General features: G+C 36.1%; 1 long non-coding RNA gene across 2 annotated transcripts in view; it reads right to left on the reverse strand.

Annotated features, from left to right (window-relative positions):
- LOC125619180 overlaps positions 1 to 18,152 on the reverse strand; it is a 55,569-nt gene extending 37,417 nt beyond the window's left edge. Inside the window, exons 1-5 of one of the 2 annotated variants that reach the window (XR_007350691.1) lie at positions 17,954 to 18,152; positions 14,305 to 14,396; positions 11,849 to 11,887; positions 10,849 to 10,942; positions 8,238 to 8,629 (exon numbers count right to left, since the gene is read on the reverse strand). This is a non-coding gene — a long non-coding RNA (uncharacterized LOC125619180). Of the gene's footprint in view, positions 1 to 8,237; positions 8,630 to 10,848; positions 10,943 to 11,848; positions 11,888 to 14,304; positions 14,397 to 17,953 lie in introns of those variants that run through there. The other variant, XR_007350692.1, reaches the window with a different exon arrangement.
- Between the last annotated feature and the right edge of the window lie 3,452 nt (positions 18,153 to 21,604).

Genomic DNA, 21,604 nt, shown 5'->3' on the forward strand with positions numbered 1-21,604 from the left:
AAGGAAGGGGAGGGGAGGGGAGGGGAGGGGAGGGAAGGAACAGAGGGAGAGAGAGGGGGAATTTGGCTCAACAGGAACAAAATATATATCCCAAAGTCACACCCTCAGGAACCCTCCTTCCCCAGCCATACCCTACATGCCTACAGTTACCACTCAGTTAATCCCTATCAGGGGATCAGTGCACTGCTTAGGTTAAGACTCAATCATTTCACCTCTAAACTTTCTTGCATTGTCTCTCATTTGATCTTTTGGGGAATATCTAATATCTAAACCATGTAAAGATCTCTAAACATAGCCTCTATTTAACTGACAAGGGTTTCTTTTAATTTTTTCAAATATAAGAGAGGCCTCATTTACTGTGTACTCTCAGCTTTGGGCAGCAATTATAAAGCACTTCCCACCCTTCTTGATGGGAAAGAAGGGAAGGAAAGAATCAGAGCTCAAAGAATTTCCTAAACACCAAATCCTTTCTAATTTCACCCTTCCCATTTTTATACACTCAAAATAATCAAAAGATATATGAGTCATAAAGCCAGTTTTTTGCCATTTCCATTGAAAATACCTTTAATCATGTGGTACCTGAGTCAAAATTTCTAATTTAATATCTTGTTACACAGTTAAAATGAGAAAAAAATTCAGCAGGTGCTCCATAAACATTTGCTGGATGAATGTGACATAATTATTGGATTTATTTAGCACTTCTCTCACCTGAAACAAAACAGAGGGCTCTTAGAAATAAGTTTCATTCCTGTTCACTCCACTCTAAGATAACTCATGCATACAACACACACAGTAGGCACTCAGATTGTGAATTGTTGGACTGAGCTGCACAGAAATATTCTTGTTCAACCAAAGTTCAAGCAGCATATAATGAATTAGCTGGCATAGAGTAATCATATGTTATTGAAATTGATAATAACTTACTTATTATCTGCAATGGTTTTCTGAAAAATATTTCTCTTTTCATTAAAGACTTCATTTTCAGCGTTTGCTTGTCAGTAAAATTCTCACATCATTAATGTAACTTCTCATCATAGGCAGAGTTGAATATTCATGCCTAGCTGAAATCACTGTGATTCTGGCCTGTTGCTTTTCTTTCCCCTCAGATAGTTAACCCATCATTTATATGGAAAATCTATTATAATTTTCCATTTATATACTCTTTCTCAGTCTGTTCTTTTATGTGAACTGCAAATTTGGTAACAATTATATTGGGTGATTATGGAGGGTAAGGACACAAAAATTAGACACATAAGTAAAAATCTTATGGTTGTTCCACACTTTGAGGCAGTTACCATTTTTCTTACTTACGCCATATATTCCCAGTAATGTACAGAATCCTTCTTTTAAGTATTTTTCTAAAGTTTTACTATCATTTTAATGAAGAATCTTGAAGAGCACAGCAAATCATCCATGTGAGTACTTTCTATGCATATGGACAGGACAAACTACTGTGATGTCATGGCACAAAAAAATAATTTTACTGTTCTACCTTATAGTAGGCTTGCATTTTAATTTTGATTAAATTATTTAGTAATAAATAGACCAGTAATTGTACTCTAACATCTTTTGTAGAAGTAATGAAATCTTTGTAATATGAGATTTCATGAGAGCTCTCTGCTATTAATAAACTTTACTGAGCAAGGAGACTGCTGAGGTTGGTTTGAGAATTATTGGATCTGCAGATTAGTTAAATGAATGAGTTGAGTTCTACTATATCAAAAATATTTTCCATAATAATTTGTATGCTAAGCAATTCATAAGGATTCTGGCCAGGAGCACAAGAAGCCTCCATTTATTCATGCTGATAACTCAGAACTTACAAGTTCCTTTACCAGGCAACTTACAAAAACAAGTCCAAATTATTGTTGATGTTTAACATTAATTAGGCTCTCTTTTGCCTTATGACTTCCCCCAAGTAACTCTCTGATAGTAAATCAACCACTAAATGACTGGTGTGGCCTGGAACACTAAATGTGCCATCAAAGAGTAATGCAAGCACATTCAGGCTCAAGCCATAAACTGACATCCACACAGCATCCACTTTAGATGCTTTTATTTTTACCATATGCATCTTTGTTCAGCAACATGCCCTCTACACAGGGACAGTCTTGTAGCCTATCTTCTTATTTCCCTAGAACCTCTCTTAACCTCACTCCCTGACAGGTCTGGTAGTCTCTGAAACACATTTGCTTTCCCCCTACCCATAATGAACCTTTCCCTCCTTCTACTCAGTTTGAAAATAGTTACCAATATTTCATTGAGCTTAGAAAGTTGAGTTTAATTTGTCCTCAGTCTTATACTTTTTCTTCTAAAGGACATGATGGTTAAGCTGCTTTCAATAATCAGATTTTATAAAGGCACAGTGACAAGTCTAATTCAATTAGACATTGAGAATGCCTAGGGGCCTCAGTTCTCTTGTGAGTTATGAAGCAAAAAGAATCTTTATCTCTTCTTTCCATTTGTGGTCCATTATCTAAGGCCTCTTATTGTCCGAGTTCAAAATGAACCTGTCCTTAGAAGACAGATGCATATATGCAAGGACACAGAAAGTGGGCAGGGCCCAAAATACACCATTAGTCCTGCATTGTTCCACCATGATACAGGTTAAGGAAAATGTAATCCCCTACCTCAAAAAAAAAAAAGTACTTAAAGACTAGCCTTATTACTGTTATTTATCTACAGTGAGATAAAACCATAGACAAAGAGAATTTTAGAATCTTATAGCTGAAAGAGGCTTGACTGAACAACCAGTCTACAGCTGATCATCAGCAAATACTCTTCAAATGTCTTGCAGATGAGGAAATGAATTCCTTGCTTATAGATTAGAGACTTGAGAGACAGTCATCATTGGTAAAGAACTGTATTCACCACTCACTGTTTGAAGTGTTGATAATAGCATGACTATGGGATCCAGAATACTACCAAAGAGTTAATAAAGTAGTTAACAAAGACCAAACAGCTTAGTGACCTGCCTGTACCTGGTCTAGGTTAAAAGCAGAAATTATAACCATGGTAGAAAAATGACCAAGTATGAACTTCAAATTTCATCTCCAAATCAATTCAATCTCAGAAAACATAACAATCTTAGCTGTAATGTGATGGGTTAACATCCTACACTTTCAGGGGGAAAAAAAAGTAAGAGGCCAAAATAACAGTGATTTGAGCTAGGCATGAATATTCAATTCTGCCTATGATGAGAAGTTACATTAATGATGTGAGGATTTAACTGACAAGCAAATGCTGAAAATGAAATCCTTAATGGAAAGAGAAATATTTTTCAGAAACCCATTGCAGATAATAAGTAAATTATTACCAACTTCAATAAAATATGATGATGAACACACAAACCTTTAATGTCTAACATTAACCATAGCTGAACAATGGAGGTTTCAGAAAGATAAGCACCTTTTCATGTTGCTCCTATTTATTTTTAAAGTATCCTCGTCTCCTTGAGATTTCTTTCAGCTACTAATAAAAGAGAAGCTGTTAGAGGGTTTTAGAGATATTCTTTACTTTTAAAGAAAATAGGAAAAGTAGAGGCATTCTCTTCTTCACCCTAGTAAATATGATATTTTTAAGCAGTATGTGATTATTTTTTTCTTGGACATGTCAATAAACACATACTCATAATTTGTAGAACAACTAATGAAGAATATTTAGACCTCCATCACATTAGGCATGCAATAGAATTTATTTTATCATATTTTAAATGCAAAAATGTCCAATTAAATTCAGTTAGTAGATGTTATATTGTTATTTGGGGGTGGGGGGGGCAGGTGGACAAAAAAGAAGAAACAAACTTCGAAAGAACTTGTTAATAGCTTCAGATCACAGAACAAAATTTATTTGGAATCCACAGTGGGACAGCCCTCTTGGAGGTACACTCAAGCAGAGGACTATTTCGAAGTCAACAATCAGTATGACTTCAGAGAGAATGTATTCCTTTCTTCTTTGATTCCTGTTCTCCTGTCAGTCTCATACTGGGATGAAAAATTGTTTAGCCCATCAGGATCAAAGTCCAAAGATCCTTACTGAAGCACAATGGAAAAGTCAATTGGCAACTAAGAAAAAATCCTGATTCCCAATATGTTCAATAACTAATATAAAATGAAAAAAAGGAGAGAGAGAGAGAGAGAGAGAGAGAGAGAGAGAGAGAGAGAAAGAAGAAGAAGAAGAAGAAGAAGAAGAAGAAGAAGAAGAAGAAGAAGAAGAAGAAGAAGAAGANGCAAAAAAAATTAGAAAAATAATTTCTTATCTTTCGTTGAATTAACATTATGCTAATACCATCTTTCAATTTCAAGACAAGAATGACACAAAAATACATTGTTTCTGCACTGAATATCATAGTATTATTTTAGCATATAAGGAGTCCTAAGATTTTTAAAAGCCCTGTAATAGTATTCACACTCCCTGTTCACAACCCATCATATTAACCCAGTGCAGTGGTCCAAGCCAGAGGCCTACTTTGTCTCTTCATCATTCTCCATGCCTGTCCCCCACGAATCCTCTCCACTGTTCTGCACTATCAGAACTCCTGACTTCTCAATAAAATCCCTTTTTCCCACTTTTCTTGGATCACTTCCCTGGACAGACGCCCTTCCCCTTGAACTTCACTCTCACCTCCCTATTCTTGGACACCAATATTGTTCCAGACATGGCCACACTGCCCAGGCCCCTGATCCACCAGAAGAAATCAGCCAGAACCCAGATTTCCAGACTACTAATCACACATCAATCTGCATTAGATTCACTGACTCACTGTCTCTTCAGTAAATGCTCTTATTTAACTTATTGAAAAGGATACTCATGATGGCAAGGCCCCAGAGTGGGAGGGGTACAGAAGAGGCAGAGTTTAACAACTTTATTTCCTTATATTTGATATTTCAATTAACATAATACAGTACTAAACTTATTTTAGTTTTTGATTAAAAACTATATAAGCATTCACCATTTCATGGTTTTCTGAGATTTTACACTGACTATAATGATTGCAAAGAGTTAATAAGCAACAAATGTCCTTGCATAATAGAAATCAGTTTTCTAAATAGGCATAAAATGAGAAGAGAGGCCATGTGCATTAGACTCTGTAGTGATATAAATACATTCTTGATTTTGGAGGAAATGGCATTTTGAAACAATGGCTCTTTATTTCACTTTGGATGCTCTGATATTTCATATAGATTTGATCCCCTCCCCCCAAAAAATGAAGACTTAAAACTATAAATTAAATTATTAAAAAACACAACTAATCCCAAAATTATCTATAGCATACAGACCTGGTTGACTTGCTATGTATATCTTCTTATATTACTAGGGTGTTACACAAATGGATTTGGGGACCTGGAACTTTGAAATTAAAATATATTTAAATATATTTTACTTATTCTGTAAGTAAATATATAATTGATGGGAGGTCCTCTTATTTATTATAGTTTTTAATGTACTTAGAGGGATAAATGAATGAATAGCTTTTCCTTAAATTATAAAAAATAAGAATCTTTAATTTATTAATTAAAAAAATGAAAGATTACTTCAGAGAACTTAGTAGGAGATTTTTTGCTCCATGCCATTAGAATTAATACTCTGCTTATTTTGGTGACAAGAGTGCAGGAGAATAAGCAGAGAGCAACAAAACTCAAGGGAGCCCATTAAACCGCAAGAAAGAGGATATTTTGAATAACCTAAGTTCAAAGTGATTTAAAGTGAATATTCCCAGGTAACACAGGTTAGCAGAAGTTGCTCCAAGGACTAGTAAATATAAATACTTAGACACCAATTTCTTCAATTTGTGTTTATAGTATAAATAAAGATTCAAATAACTGCCTCATGTATTGATGTATTTTTCTATTAGTGGAATACTTGAGAATTAGAATTTTCTTTTTCTATAGAAACAACTTTATATTAGAGACACAATAAATTAATTTTCAGAGTTTCTCTTAATGTGGGGTGTTTGTTATTATTTTATAACAAGTTTACTTATTATATTACTGTATTATGAATGCTTAGTTACCATTTGATAGGAAACAGTTACTTTTCTGATCAGTTACAATCTCTCTCCCACCCACTCCTTGCTACCAGTGTTTAGTCTTTTTATTTCCATCCAGAGAACAAAAAATTGAGGTCCCATGAATATATTTTTATTTTAGTTTCATGACTTTTTATGTATATGATGCTTCCTGCCAAATAGTTGGGTCATTAGAATTATAGATCTGGCCTGTAACACTGTGTGTTGTCCTTTAGTTGACCGTCTGCACCAATGAAAGGCACCGTTGTCAAGACGTGCCCCTTGGGTCCTGTGGTTACCATTTGACTCCAGAGGATTTCCAAGGGTGAAGCTGTTATACTGCTCCAGCTACTGTATTCACCCTATTGAGTCATATTTTGGCCAAAAGCCTAATAGAAGGCACAGTCAATACTGAATTCAGATGAATTTATTTTTCAATATTTTTTAAAAGACACTTTTATAACAAGGACCCAGTGGCAATTAATAGCAATGTAATTGACAGTTATACTATCAAATAACATAGCACGTGTCATCTGTTTCAAATAATGGATTAAAAGCAAAATTATTCTTATGTAAAGTGAATTTCTTTTGACCTTTCATTGATTTTAATCTAAATTCATATACATATTCTATTGGCAAAAATTTGTCCTCTGTATGTAATGGTAGTTATAACTAAGACTATGGTGACTCATAAAATCAAACATTTAAAAGAAAAATAATGTTCTTCTGAGAAAACATAACCAAGTCTTCAAAATATTCAAAATTATAATAATGTAACAAACAAAAACTTTTTTTTTTTTTTTTAGTACCAGGGATTGAACTCAGGGGCACTCGACCACTGAGCCACATTCCTAGCCCTATTTTGTAGTTTATTTTAGAGACAGAGTCTCACTGAGTTGCTTAGTGCCTTTCAGTTGCTGAGGCTGGCTTTGAACTCATAATTGTCCTGTCTCAGCCTCCCAATCTGCTAGGATTACAGGCATGTGCCACTACACCCCGCTAAACAAAAACATTTTAAAGCAAAAATAAATAAAATTGTAGTATCTTGGGCTGGGATCTGGGATTGTGGCTCAGTGCTACAGTGCTTGCCTAGCACATGTGAGGCATTGGGTTTGATCCTCAGCAGCATATAAAAATGAAATAAAGATATTGTGTCCACCTACAACTAAAAAATAAATATTTTAAAAAATTGTAGTATATAAAGAGAAACTCTGAAAGTATATCTGTACCTCATATATTGCTCCTTAAAAAGAAAGCAAGTTCTAATTGTCAAATGTTCCACAAATCTCAAAATAACTTCACACTTCAGGCAACTATTTAAATTTTTATTTGCACTTGAACACAAATTGAAGAAATTGGTCTCTAAACTTTTGCATTTAATAGTCTTTGTAGTAACAGCAGCTAATTTGCTGTGTTAACTTGGAATTCACTTTAAGTCTCTGGTTTGCTTCCTCATTTATGAAATTGGAAGGAAGAAGAGACATACTTCAGTGTTTTTCACTTCAAGTTTCCTTGAGATGCTTAGAGACAGAAAAAAAAAAGAATTTAATTTTGTTTTCCCTTATGTATTAAGGTCCCACACAGGGACACCATGACAGGAGGCTTGGAGGGACTTTAGCTGAGTCCCAAAACATCATCTCAAATATACACATGACCTAAATAAAAGTAGTGTGCAGGCTAGAAACACACCTCAAGGTAAATCCCTAGCTACAACATACCTCCATATAGCTTGCTGACCCCAAATCTCTTCCATATAGAAATTCTCAAAGCACAACGGTGATCCACCTATTATTTCATTTATTAAGGTTTTTCATTTGCTTTTGTGCTCAATTTTTTTAAAAAAATGAGTCATGTAATCAAATGAGCATGGGTTTCATATTTAGGTCAGTTGGAAATCAAATCCCCAATCTGCTCGCTATGAAAATCTGGTCAGGTTCTTTAGAGCTTTGTTTTCCCTATTTTAAAATGGATAATACTGATAACACCCACCTCACAAACAAAATACTGCACATAACTCAGGTGGTAAAAAGTGATTGGCTTTCATCAGGTCATGAAATTTCGGAGATCTCCCATTTTGACTGGCATCTCTAAGAATTTTGGTAACTCCTGTGGCTTGTATCACACACCGGCTTCCTGGCCCATTATGGGTCTGTATTTTTCAAATACTACCTCTATTTCACTCCATTTGAAAATCTGTCTCTGTGTTTCACTTTTCATAAGCATTTATAAGTAAACATGATTACACAAGGTTGTTCATGTATTTCTCTCTCTTCCTGGCTTTCTCTCCACCTCTTTCTGTGTCTTTCTATGCCTCTCCCCAGGACTGGTCTGGGAGCTCTAAATCCTTCTCCCTCTATTATGAAGAACAATTTCTCTTGATATAAAACCTGGGTCATAGCCATCCTTCAGATACTGATGGTAGGGAGTTCACTTTCTAATCCACACACTGTTCATGTAGTATTTTCAAAAGCTATAGAAAACATAATTCTAGACATTTCTAGGCATTTTTTATTATCTCCCCAAAATCTCTTCCATCAATCCCTCATTATTGAGTAGGCATAAGTTTTTGATAAATCTTCTTACTCGAAGTGTGGTTCATGGGACAGCAACTGTTAACATCACCTGGAAATTTATTAAAAAAAAACAAAATCTCAGATCCTGTTCCAGGCTAATGAGCTGGAGCCATTGGCAATCCCATTTCTTTTGACACATGATATTTAAGTCTTTTCAAAACTCAAACCTAAGCAGATCAGACCCATAAATTTCTAGTCTCAAGAATCAGTTTAGGATGTAACAAATCATAAGATTATCAATCAGTGATTCTTAGGATTCCCGTGGTTTGTGTTTACCAGCAGAGGCCCTCCCCCCCACACACACACACACACACCATTCCTCAAATATGTTTAAGAAGCATGGAATTCTGGTTATTCTATAAAGTCATCCTGTAATGATCAAAGAATAAGCTTGAGGACAAATCTACAGGCCAAATATCTGTATTGTTTTATCTGAAATGCTTGGGACCTGAAGAGTTTCAGAGTTTGGATTTTTTTTTTTCAGATTTTGCAATATTTGCATGGACTTCAGCCACTGAACATCCCTGATCTGAAATCCAAAATGCTCCAAAATCCAAAATTTTTGAATGCTGACAACAATAATAAAAAACTGAACAAGTTGCTGTTAAGATTTTCAAATTAGGGGAAGCTCAGACTATATAAAGAAGGTTCAGTGAGCCTCAGAGGTATGAAACTAGAACAGTGATACACTGTTCTCCAAAGCTCATCCTTCTTTTTCAACAACATAAGCAAACAAATTTCATTCATTTTTTAGTGGAGAAAACATTAGCCTACAGACCAAACCTAACTCATAGTAGTCAAGTTAAAGAACACTTTTTACATTTTAAAAAAGGTAAAGGAAGACATGACAGGATTCTGGGAAGACAATAGAGTAGAAAAAAATTGGACATCTTTCTATCTAGAAAAAAGTGCACTGGCAGAATCCATCCAATTAGATAGTTGTAGAACTCTGGAATTTATTTAAGGCTTGAAACTTCCAGGAGAAGGCTTGAAAGATAAATCATGGTTAAATGTGGTCAATTTCAGCTCTTAGTACAGTAGCAGCTACCTATTACCCAACCCTAATCCCACAGCAGGCAGCAGAGTACCTGAAGCAACCTGTACATGCCATGCAGGAGCCAGAGTGAACAAAAATCATACTGTCCTCCAAACATGAGAAATCTGTGCTCTGATCACTGATTGATTCTCTTATCACAGAGGTACAAAGAAAGAGGCAGGTAGCTATTATTACACCTCCCCTAGTCTCTGCAAGATCTTTCTCTAGCTTATGTGACCTCCAGGAAATTTAAGGGTCCAGCCTCCTTTCCTCCATTCTTTCATTCCTTCCCACTTGAGAACCAGACATTAAGGACTTGGACATTCAAAATCACTGAAACACAGGGAAAACTAGAAAGTGATCATGCATACCCAGGAAAAGTTGAACACTCAGAAAAGACCTGAGGAGGCCTTACATTTATATCTCAGGCTGATTCCTGAAAACGAGCTATTCTCTAAGAATTGAACAAAAATAATGAATGAAATTGATAATGATAAACATCATAATCCAGGGAAAAGGAAAATCTGATTTATAGTTACCACATTATTAGATTCAAATGTCCATTTTTTTAAAATCACAAATGCATACAAAGAAATAGTCAAGTACGGCTCTTTCAAAGGAAAATATAAATCAACAGAAAATATCCCAGAAAAAGACTTTATGGCAGATCTCCTAGAATAAGACTTTTAATGCTGTCTTAAAAATGCTCAGAAGATATGAAAAAGTCAAGAGAGTGAATAGGAATAAAATAGAAAAATCAATATAGAGATAGAAAACCTAAAAAATACTCAAAAAGAAATGTGGAACTGATAAGTACAATAACTGAAATGAAAATTCCACTAGAAGGATTGAAAAACAAATTTGAGTCAGTAGAAGAATCGGTGAACATAAAGATAGAACAATAAGAATTATCAAGCCTAAAAAATAGAAAGAAAAAAGGTTGAAGAAAAGTGAGAGCCTAAGGAACTTGCAAATATTGAGTGGACTAACTTATAAAGTGAAAATACAAAAAGAAGAGGTAGAGAAAAGGACAGGAAAATATTTGGAAACTAATGACTGAAAACTTCATTAATTTGATGAAAGACATGAAGATGAATATAAACATCCATGAAACTCAACCAACTCTTAATAAAATAAACTTAAATAGACATGCAACAAGAAACATTGTAATCAAATTTTCAAAAGACAAGAACAAAGATAGAATATTTAAAGCAGCTAGACAAGAGTCTTACCATATGCATGGGATCCTCAATAGAATGGTCACCCAATTTCTTGTCAGAAATTTCTCATCAGAAATCAGATGGCATGAGCAAACATTTCAAAGTTCTAAAAGACAACGGGGGGGGAAAAGCTTTCAATCAAAAATCCTATGACTGACAAATTATCCTTCAGAGGTGATAAAGAAATTTAGACATTCCCAGCTAAAGAAAAGCTGAAGGAGTTTATTACTGCTAGATCTACTCAACAAGAAATACTTATGAAATTCCTGTAGAGTGAAAAGATTTTTAAAAGTTAGTACAAAGCTACAGTCATCGAAACAGTATGGTACTGATATAAAGACAGACATATAGACCAATGGAATTGAACAAAGAGCCTAGAATTAAAATTTCACATATAGAATCAAATGTATTTTGACAAGAATGCCAAGAGGAAGGAACAGTTTGCAATAAAATGTGCGGGGAGAATTGGATATCTATATGCAAAAGAATGAAGTTGGACCCTTATCTATTGCCAAATTCACTTTTGCTTAACTAACCAAACTAATTCAAAATGCATCAAAGAACTGAATGTAAGATCTAGAGCCAAAACCTCTTAGAAGAAAATAAAAGACAAAAGCTTAACAGCATTGGACTTGGTAGTAATTTTTTTTGGATATGACACCAAAGGCACAGGCAATGTAGGAAGAACAGTCAAATTGGACTCCATGAAAAAGTGAAAAGTTTGTGTGTCAAAAGACAGTATCAGGGCAGGGGATACAGCTCACTTGGTAAAGTGTTTGCCTCACATGCACAAGATCCTGGGTTCAAACCCCAGCACCACCAAACAAACAAACAAACAAAAAGTATCAACCAAGTAAAAGGGTAACCCATTGAATCAAAGAAAATATTTGCAAATTCTACATCTGATCAAATATTAACAGAATATATAAGGAGTATGTAAAGCAAACAAAAAAAAAAACAACTTAAAAGTAGTCAAAGTACTTAGACATTTCTTCAAATATATATAACTTACCAAAAAGCACATTCCAACCCACACCAGTTGGGATGTCTACTATCAAGAAAGAGGGAGAGAGAAGGAGAAGGAAAGAAAAAAAGAGCAAGTGTGAGAAATTTGAACTCTTATGCATTGTTCTTGGGAACACAATATGGTATGGGAACTATAGAACACAATATGGCAGTTTCTGAAAAAAAAATCAATAATGGAATTACCATATGACCCAGTAATTCTACTTCTGGGTATATAAAGGAAAAGATCCTAAAAGTAGGGCTTCAAGGTGATATTTGTATACACATATTCATAACAGTATTATTCACAATAGCTAAACCATGGAAGCAACTCACATATCTACTGCCAGATGAATGGATAAGATGGATAAACACACTGAGGTATATATACACAATGGAATATTATTCAAACTTAAAAGGGAAGGAAGTTCTGACTCATAACTAAAAGTTAGATGAGCTTTAAGGACATTATGCTAAGTAAGCCATTCACAAAAAAAATACACTTACATGAGGTACTTAAAATATTCAAAATCATAGAAATACAGAAAATACAGAAAGTAGAATGGTCTTTTTCAAAGTCTAGGGCATGGGGGAAATTGAGAGTTTTGTTTAATAGGTATAGAGTTTCAGTTATGCATGATGAAAAGAGTTACGTAGATGGACATTGGTGGTGGTTGTACAACATTTTGAGTGTATTTAATATTACAAAACTGTACACTTAAAGTTAGTTAAGATGGTAAAAATTTTTATGTGAATTTTACCACAATTTAAAACTGTGGGGGGGTGGCATAGGAGGACAAGAAGAGGTGGATGAGGAGTAGGAGGGGGAGGTAGAATAGGGGGAGGACTAAGAAGGAGGAGGAGGGGGAAGAGGTAGAAAAGCAAGGGGGGGGTATGGGCTCAGAAAAGATTGTGGAATGTGATGGACATCATTACCCTAGGTACATGCATGACTGACTGCACATAGGGTGCAACACTCCATCATGTCCAATCAGGTAAATGAAAAATTGTGCTGCATTGTGTACAACAAATCATTTCGCTGTCATATATACCTAATTAAAATAAATAAATAAAATTTTAAAAGAAAGCAATAGAAAAGCAAAGAAATGATTGGCCCACAAAGCCTAAAACATTTACTATCTAGCCCTTTACCAATAAAGTTCACTGGTCTCTAAGCCAATCAAAGCAGATGTGGAGAACGAATCATTCTTTGCTTCTTTGTGCACGCTAGTGTCCTGGCACTTAACAATCAAGATTAGTTCTTATCACCTTTCCCTTGCTAGATCTTCTTTCTCTAAGATTGTGTGATACTACATATAAAACAAACGAATCAGATATGCTAGCATTATTTAAAATTATGCTCATCAGGAGGTTGTGTTGTACTGGGTAAGGGTTAAGAGCACTAGTTCTAGAACTTCATTATGTGGGACTCAATCCTGGTCCACCAGTCACTAACTGTGAGACTGTGGGCAAGTCTCTTTAGGGCTAATCTTCCTTATCTGAGATGGGAATAATATTAACCGTACTTACTTTATTGGGTTGGCATGACAGTTAAAGGTAAAATGCTTCAAAGAGTGCCTAACTTGATAAGGAAAATTAATAAGGATTATCTTATTATATATCTCTTTTAAAATCTTCTAAAATGTCCAATATCAATCAAGATTCATCCTAATGTATGTGTGTGTGTGTGTGTATTTTTTCAAAAGTTCACAACTGTGAGAAATAAAAAGCAGACTGTTCCCAACTACAAACATTATTTAACTGATCCCTGATCTCATTTGGTGCTTTCAGCACATGGTTCTTGGATAGTAATAGTTTGGGGGTTGTTTGTTGCCCACTAGTTCTCAAAGCATGGGCACAGGAAAAGGAACAAGAAAGAAGGCTGAAAATATACCTGAAGAACTTGCTATTCTGATTTCTCCTTTGTTGGTTTAAATGCTAATCTATAACTTCTGAGAAGAAATATCCCCTAGAGCATTCCTATTGACCTTTCTTAACTTCCTCTCTTTTCTTTCCTTTCGACTTTATTTTTAGAAGGATATCAAACAGGAAATTCCAACTCTACTAAGAAATGGTGAATTTTCTGTCTAGAGATCAGAGGGTGTAGCACATTGGGAAATCAGTAAAGGAGACAGGACCAAATGAGGGATGGATAAATACTGGTAACAGAAGAGGCCATTTTGTTTCTTTTTTTCCCCTACTAGAGATGAACACAGTAGCTTTGATTAATGCTAAATATACAACTTTTAAGAAACTGAGCCGTTAATTTAAGGAAAAATTCAAATCAAACACTGGCAAGACCTACAGAATAGATTCAGCCACAGGACTGTTCTAATGCCCCAACACCGGATGGAGGAGGGTGTGTAGGGTACTGAGAGACATAACAATGATTTGCCACTTACTGCTAAGTGTTGCCAAATGTGCTTTAAGTACCTCATGTACTGGAAATACACTGCAAATTACCTTCCTTATCTTGTGAATAGGAACTGGAGCTTTTTTCTTTCTTTCCTGTTTGTATTATCGATCACTGCATATTCACATCCACCTCTTCTGCGCTGAAAGAAATTGATGTAGAGGAAGTACTTTACAATACTTTTTACCTTTTGGATTTGAAAAGTTATGTCATACAGTGTGACCTTTCTTATGAGTTTCTTAGCCTGATTATAATTTCAACTACTTAAGCCAGGACATAGCAAATTTTGTACAGCTACTGACATATTTGCAAATTATTTTAAGATTTTTCAGAGTAATTATAGATCAAAGAATCAACTGGGGACTTAATTCTACGGATCAGTATTACTAAGGCTCTCTAGTATGGTTTCTGCAGTGTAGATCTAGAAGTGGACTTTCAAACTGAAAGATCAATATCTTTGTTGAATTTACATATAACAAGGTACAAAATGTTATGCATTACCAAACTGGCAAGCTCATACAACGAATCCAGAAATTGGTCTGCTGATCATAAAATTCTTTTTCACAAGGAATTTTATGTAATTAGCAAGTGATATAACACTATGAAAGCTTAAAGTTTTACTATTGCAAATCATCAAAAATTAAGGTAGATTTTTAGTTTATTCTCTTTACTACGTTTAACTGGTTGGGGCCAAATAATACCTGTTTGTAGTAAAAAAAAAATTTTAAATGGTAAAAATATCTATATGATTCCCTTCTTCCCTTGATACAATCATAGAGAAAACTATTATGATAGTTTATAGCATCCTGTCCAAAATTTTCAGTACAATAGAGGGACATTTATTCTTTATTTGTAAACACAAATGGAAGCATTTTATGTACTATGGTTTTTCTTTTCATGTTTCTGAAATAATTATCCCTGATCCTAGTAGCTATACAATCTTTTTTTAAAAATTTTTTTAGTTGTTGATGGGCTTTTATGTTTATTTATTTATATGTGGTGCTAAGGATCAACCCCAGTGTCTCACACATGCTAGACAAGCACTCTACTAATCTTTTTAACATACTGACCAAATCCTAAAACTTGTACACCCTAATACAAGCACAAGTGATAGTTATATTCAGTCACATTTCTCAGTGTATCTTCTATATCAATATATGTTAAGTAAAAGAACAGTTGGTCAGATGCAGGAGAAGCACACCCACCATGATTCAATAAAGGCTTATGCAGTGCACCACATTTCACAAAATAATTTAAGCAATATTTCTTATGGAGAATCATTCTTTGGAATCACTTTTCCATAAATCACACTTCAAGAATTGGTGAGCTACAGCATCTAGTTTAGTTATCCTGACAACCCTGTCAGAAAGATTGTGTTATGTCATTTTACACACTAAGGAAGCTGAGACGCAGAAATTTAAGTGACTTTCCTAAAGTCACCAGCTGATAAGTGACAGAATCAGCATCCATCCCCATATCTATCCCCTTCTCCCTACACCACACAGAGCTCATCATCCTTTTAGCATCACTAGGCACTAATGATATTAAATAAAGGTTCCATGTCTCTAACTGAAGAGTCTAAATTTAAACATATTTTGACAGTATGGGGCTGTTGTCAGAAGGGCCATATCACACTACATACAAATGTGCAACAGGATTTCAGCCAAGGAAGAAATGATTGTGGTCTGAGAAGTCTAGGAAAGGCTGATCTGTGTGAATTAGAGCATGTTACTTGTGCCTCTTTGCACTTAGTTTACACAATACCTTTTTGGTAGCATTTCTAAGCAGAAAAAATGGAAGGCCAATCGCACAAAACCAGACCTCTAGATTTCATTCCAATTTCCAAATATTTTAAATCACTATCAAGTCTTGTAATTTTTGCTCCTAGGTTAGAAAATCTAAATGATGTTAAAACTAGTCATAGAAACAAATATCATCAGCCTCAAATGATGAGTAACTTAGAAATTGCTGAGTTACAGCATCTAGTTGAATCATCCCAACAACCCTGCCAGGCATGAGGACAGTAAGTGGCATGAAGGAATCATAAGGAAGACTGATTTCACCCTTCTCCCACTGAGTTAAGGCTAAAGGTTGAAAGTGGATATGAGGAGACAGGTAAGTGTTCAGTTGAGAGGGCAATAGAATAAAGGGTATTTTTATTCTCCCACAGTTTCAGTATCAGAATTCACATGTAAGAAAGTTTTATCTAAACATCTGCATCCCCAGGCCTAGAGAAAAACAAAGTCCTCGGACATTTGCTTTAAGCTGAACCCTAAATTGCTCACAACTTGACTTACTTCTTCATAATTCCCGGTTTTCTAAATAATTTTCTTCACAATTCCTGTTCATTGTGTTGGTTATCTATGACTTCTTGGCTTTGACAGACATAATACCATTTCTTGTACTAGAAGGCCTCTTGCTCCCAGTAAGATATGTCTCCTTTTAGCGAATTCCAATAGGAATACTGGACTGATTGCCCACCCACTCTTGCTTCCTCTCCATCTAGGCACCTTAAATGAAGGGGGAAAGTAGTAGCTCATAAAGTTTTGAATTATCAAGTTAATTTTCTGATCCTGATATTTCAGTCAAATTCTTATAACACCTGAGAAATATTTTTAAATAGCCACTACCTATTTTGGTGATTGTATTAAGCACCTTTTATGCACCTGATTATATATTTTTTTTCTTTCTGCTTCTCCTCTCTTTCCAACCACTTCTGCGGCAACCAGTTCTAGGTAGGATTCAACCATTTTTGTACGGATCAATCTGATCTGGATCAATCCAAACCTCTGTTAAACAATAAGGTAGGGGAGCTGGTGCTTCGATTCCCCCTCCTCTTTGATGGCTCTGATACATATTTCATATGATTTCTCAGGATTGAAAAACCTCTTGCCCATTGGCATGACTGATTCAATAATCCTTTCATGACACATTCAATAACCCTTTCTCAAACCTCCTCTCTCCCTTTTCCTCTTTTTCTGGTCTCTAAGATTATGTTCCCAAATAAACTGCTGTCACATAGGGACTTTGGTCTCAAGCTCTGCTTTTTTTTTAGATAGACACAATACCTTTATTTTATTTACTTATTTTTTTATGTGGTGCTGAGGATCGAACCCAATGCCTGACACATGCAAGGCAAGTGCTCTACCACTGAGCTACAACCCCAGGCCCAGGCTCTACTTTTGAGGGCAACCTGGTGTATTGATCCAGGTCTGGTCAGCAAACAGAAACCACATGAGTAATTTGGATGAAAAAAAAGTCATATAAAGAATTATTAACTTATAACAGAGAATTAACTACAAAGAGCAAGAGAAGTTTAAAAAACAAAGGCAGAGCATATAAAGATGCAGCTATTACATCTAGAGCTAAGATGAACCCAAAGAGGGGTTGAATTTAGAAGGGGGCTTTCCTCCAACACTGAGTCAGACCTCATCAAAGAGGGTATGACTGTGGGCACCAGGCAGCCGAGAATCTGGCTGGAAACTACCTGTGAGGGGACCCAAAAACCCACCTCTAAAATGTCAGTAAGACTTTGGGAAGCTGCCCACTGGGGCATCTAACAAGACTTGCTGGGAAACCACTAGCTAGGGTATTGCCAAAAATCTCCCAAGAAACTGACCTAGAACACCGGGGAAGCTCTCTGGGGAACCACCCCCACTGTAGGCACCCTTTGCAAATCTTCCTGGAATACAGACTTACTTGGGTGCTGATGAAACTAGCAGAATAACAAGCATCATGGGTTGCTGGTTCACATCCTGCAGAAGCAAGAAGAAGCAAACACACTGGAAAGACCAAGAGAAACTCCTTTTTTCCTGCAGCGCCCTTTCAGCTTAACTTGAGTCAGCTGGCTCAAAAGAAAAATTCCCTGGTTGCAACTACAGTAGTACAAAGCAGGGCAACGAAGGGCAGACTGGGAATAGAGAGGCAGCAGGTTGATAACCAGCACTCAAGGCTGAGCAGCATTCTGCCAAAACTGAGCAAAACATGTTATCTCTGCCAAACAGATAGTGGTCAGACAACAGAGATCAACATGGGCAGCAAGAGCCCTACTCTAGCATCTGCCCAAATCATGTTCCTACATATGCTAGTTCTTTCTTTTTATCTGCCTGGGTTTCATCTCAAGTATCTACCTTACCTATCAGCTCCTCATATCCATGACTGTGTATGGATGTGCTCCTGTGGCTCATCCCTGGCCTGCAAGACCCACATGAGCCATGCCAATTGACTTCTTCACCAGGGAAAGACATTTAACACCTCCCTTCATCTCACACTTTCATTCAGAAGTAGCTATTGTGTATAAGTCACTAACAAAATCCTCTGAGTCCAGAATGAGTTGGTGATCTTATATCAGCTCCATTTTCATTCAATAAAGCCATAATAGTAATTGATAATAATAGTAACTTTGGAATGATTACCTGTATTAATCAAAATATTACCAGTCCTTTATTGTTTTAGAGTCAGACTAATCAACACTCAAATTTTGGCTCTGCCATTTTCTAATTGTGTGGTCTTAATAAAAATTTTTCAGACGTTTTCAACCTCATTTTCCTCTGAGTAATGGAGGTAAGGTTTGTTTTATGAAGTTATTTTGAGAATAACAACAGAAAAGAAACTAACACATTTGTTCAGCAAATAAATATTTGTTGAGCACCTACTATGTGCCAGAAATTTTCTTAAGCATCAAAAAAAAAAAAAAGGCAATGAATGTAAGAATCTGGCTCATGGCAAGAGATTAATATAAAAGTCTTACTCACCTGTTTTATTTTTTATGGTTTTCATAATAAGTTAGCAACAAATTTAGTTATCATCATTACTGTTTTTGTGTTTCTTTGTTTTATAGAAAACACAAGAGAAAAATCTTATAGATTACATTCATACACTAGCATTGTTAGGCTTGCTCCTATGAGGATAGCAAAATGGCTTTTCTTTTTATAATGAAGTTTCAAGTATTTGTTATGGATACGAAACAGAAAAGAATCTCAGAAGTGCTACTGTGTGTGTTCAAGATGATTCTTAGTGGGCATATATGCTCCATATTGCTTCTGTTGTGATTAATAGTACACATGTCAAACACCTTTGACGTTCTTAGTATTTCAAAGATTTTTGTAAGCATGAAACATTTAACACGTCACATATGGTGACAGAGAGGTTAAATCATTTCCCCAGGGTCACTCAGTGCATCAGTGACATGATTGTTAACTAGACCCTAGGCTTCTGGTGCCTGGTCCTCCTGCCTCCTTCTCTCCTTGGGAAAACATTCACTCACAATGATGCCTGCATACCTTTTACTCTTACTTTAAGAATGTACATTGAAAAAAAATGTATTGCTTGCCTTTCCCTCCAAATCAAATTAATCAGAAAATAAAATTAAAGCACATTTATTTAGCAGAAAGCTACTCTTTCCATTAATGAGAATTTTATTAAATATAATAAAATATTTCAGGCAATTTCTTTTTTCCTGGTGCTTTTTTCTCCCCCTCTTCCTTTCTCAGATTTATTGAAAAGCATTTTTATTAGTGCAATAATAGGCTCCGGGACATGCAATTATATTGAGATGCTGACACTTTCCTGTTAGTTGCAGCCTTTGGCCTGAGGCCAAACACTGAACCCAAGCATATGAGTTCTCTGCAAGCAGCCCTGCATGGCCCTCTTGAGCGTTTGTCCTTACTGCAACCTCCAATTTTCACCCACTACAGAGAGAATTAACTAATTTTTCCTTCCCATTACTATTGATCAAAATAGATACTCACATCTCTCTTTAAGAGAAAACCAAAAATTTCTCATGAAATTTTTGGGGACTGCAAAGTCAAGAACAGACCTGATTAAAATCTTTTGAGTGTGTGTAAATAACAAGAGTTTCAATGAGTCATTTAGAAACATGAAATGCAAATACTTGCACCTAATGCCTTTGTCATGAAGGCTTTTTTCAATAGTTTTCACTTCTATACATTTTTTTTTTATTGCAAATCCTCTTCTTTCCAAGCTCTGAGCCAAAGCATTTCAGGATAAAAGAGTAGATATCAACTATAAATAAAATATAGTTCTGCACCTCTGGAACTTTTTTGAATTTTGGAAACAGAAATAAAATATCAGAAGAAGAGGAGGCCACTGAAGGATGCTTCTGAATCCATTCCCATTTTTTGTTTAAAGATACCGAGTTCCAATAGTTAAGGTGTTAAATCTATCTTTGCTAGGTTCTGTGCCATAGACCTTCCTTCACACCCCAACTTCCTTCTTAAAAATTCTGTATGTATTGTTAGAAAACCCACACGCAAACCTCACAACTAGACTATGTCCGCTAAAAATGTCTCTGGCCTAACAGCAAACAGAAACAAAGTGAAAATTTGGTTCCTGCTGACCCTAACCCTAAGAGCAATGTGTTGATGACCTTCAAATAGGTTCTCTTGAGTTTTCAGCAAAACTTGACAGTGTTTTAGGTGTCCATTCTTCAGCAAAAAAAAAAAAAAAATGGAATTTAGAAATAGTCATCCTTCTGACCTAAAGTTGGTGCTTCCTTTGACCTCCAGTTCCCACCATTTATGGTTTGGATGTGAGGTGTCCCCAAAAGCTCACATGTGAAACAATGCAAGATTTGGAGGAGAAATGATTGGGCTATATCCTTAACCTAATCAGTGAATCGATCCCATCAGGGATCAACTAAGTGGTAATTGGAGGCAGGTGGGGTGTGGCTGGAGGAAGTGATTCATTGGGGCAGGGGCTACGGGATATATATTTTGTATCTGGAGAGTGGAATCTCTGTCTCTGCTCTCTGATCACCATGTGAACTGCTTCCCACTGTCACACTCTTCTGCCATGATGTTCTGCCTCACCTCAACCCTGAGGAATGGAACCAGACTTCTATAGACCAAGACTCCTGAAACTGTGAGCCCTCAAATGAACTTTTCCTCCCCTAAAATTGTTCTGGTCAGGTCTTTTAGTCACAGCAGCAAAAAAGCTGTGAAAATACTAGCACTGACCATATTTCCTGCTCCTTTCCTGAAGGCGAGAAGCACCCTCCATTGCCTGGGCCCAACTCAATCCTATTGGGTCGGGACATTGCCTGCAGTGTACCTATCTTCAGTCACCCTTCCTAAATGCTGGCTGGCCTCCTGCTTTAGTCCTTCACACCTCCCTGCAAGCAAAGTGCCCCCACTCAGTGATAAAAATTATTGTGAGCACTTTGAAATGCTGATGCCAACTCAGATCAAGTCTCCCACACACCGACTGGCTCCTTGGTTGCCTCCCTTTTGTTGCCCCTATACCCAGGTATCTGGCAAAAGAAACCCCAGTCATGTGCAAGCTCTTCTCCCTACCACACTCTGGTGATTCCACAACAGCTCTGGGCTAGTT

This window comes from Marmota marmota, unplaced genomic scaffold (genome assembly GCF_001458135.2).
Source record: "Marmota marmota marmota unplaced genomic scaffold, marMar, whole genome shotgun sequence".
NCBI lineage: Eukaryota > Metazoa > Chordata > Mammalia > Rodentia > Sciuridae > Marmota > Marmota marmota.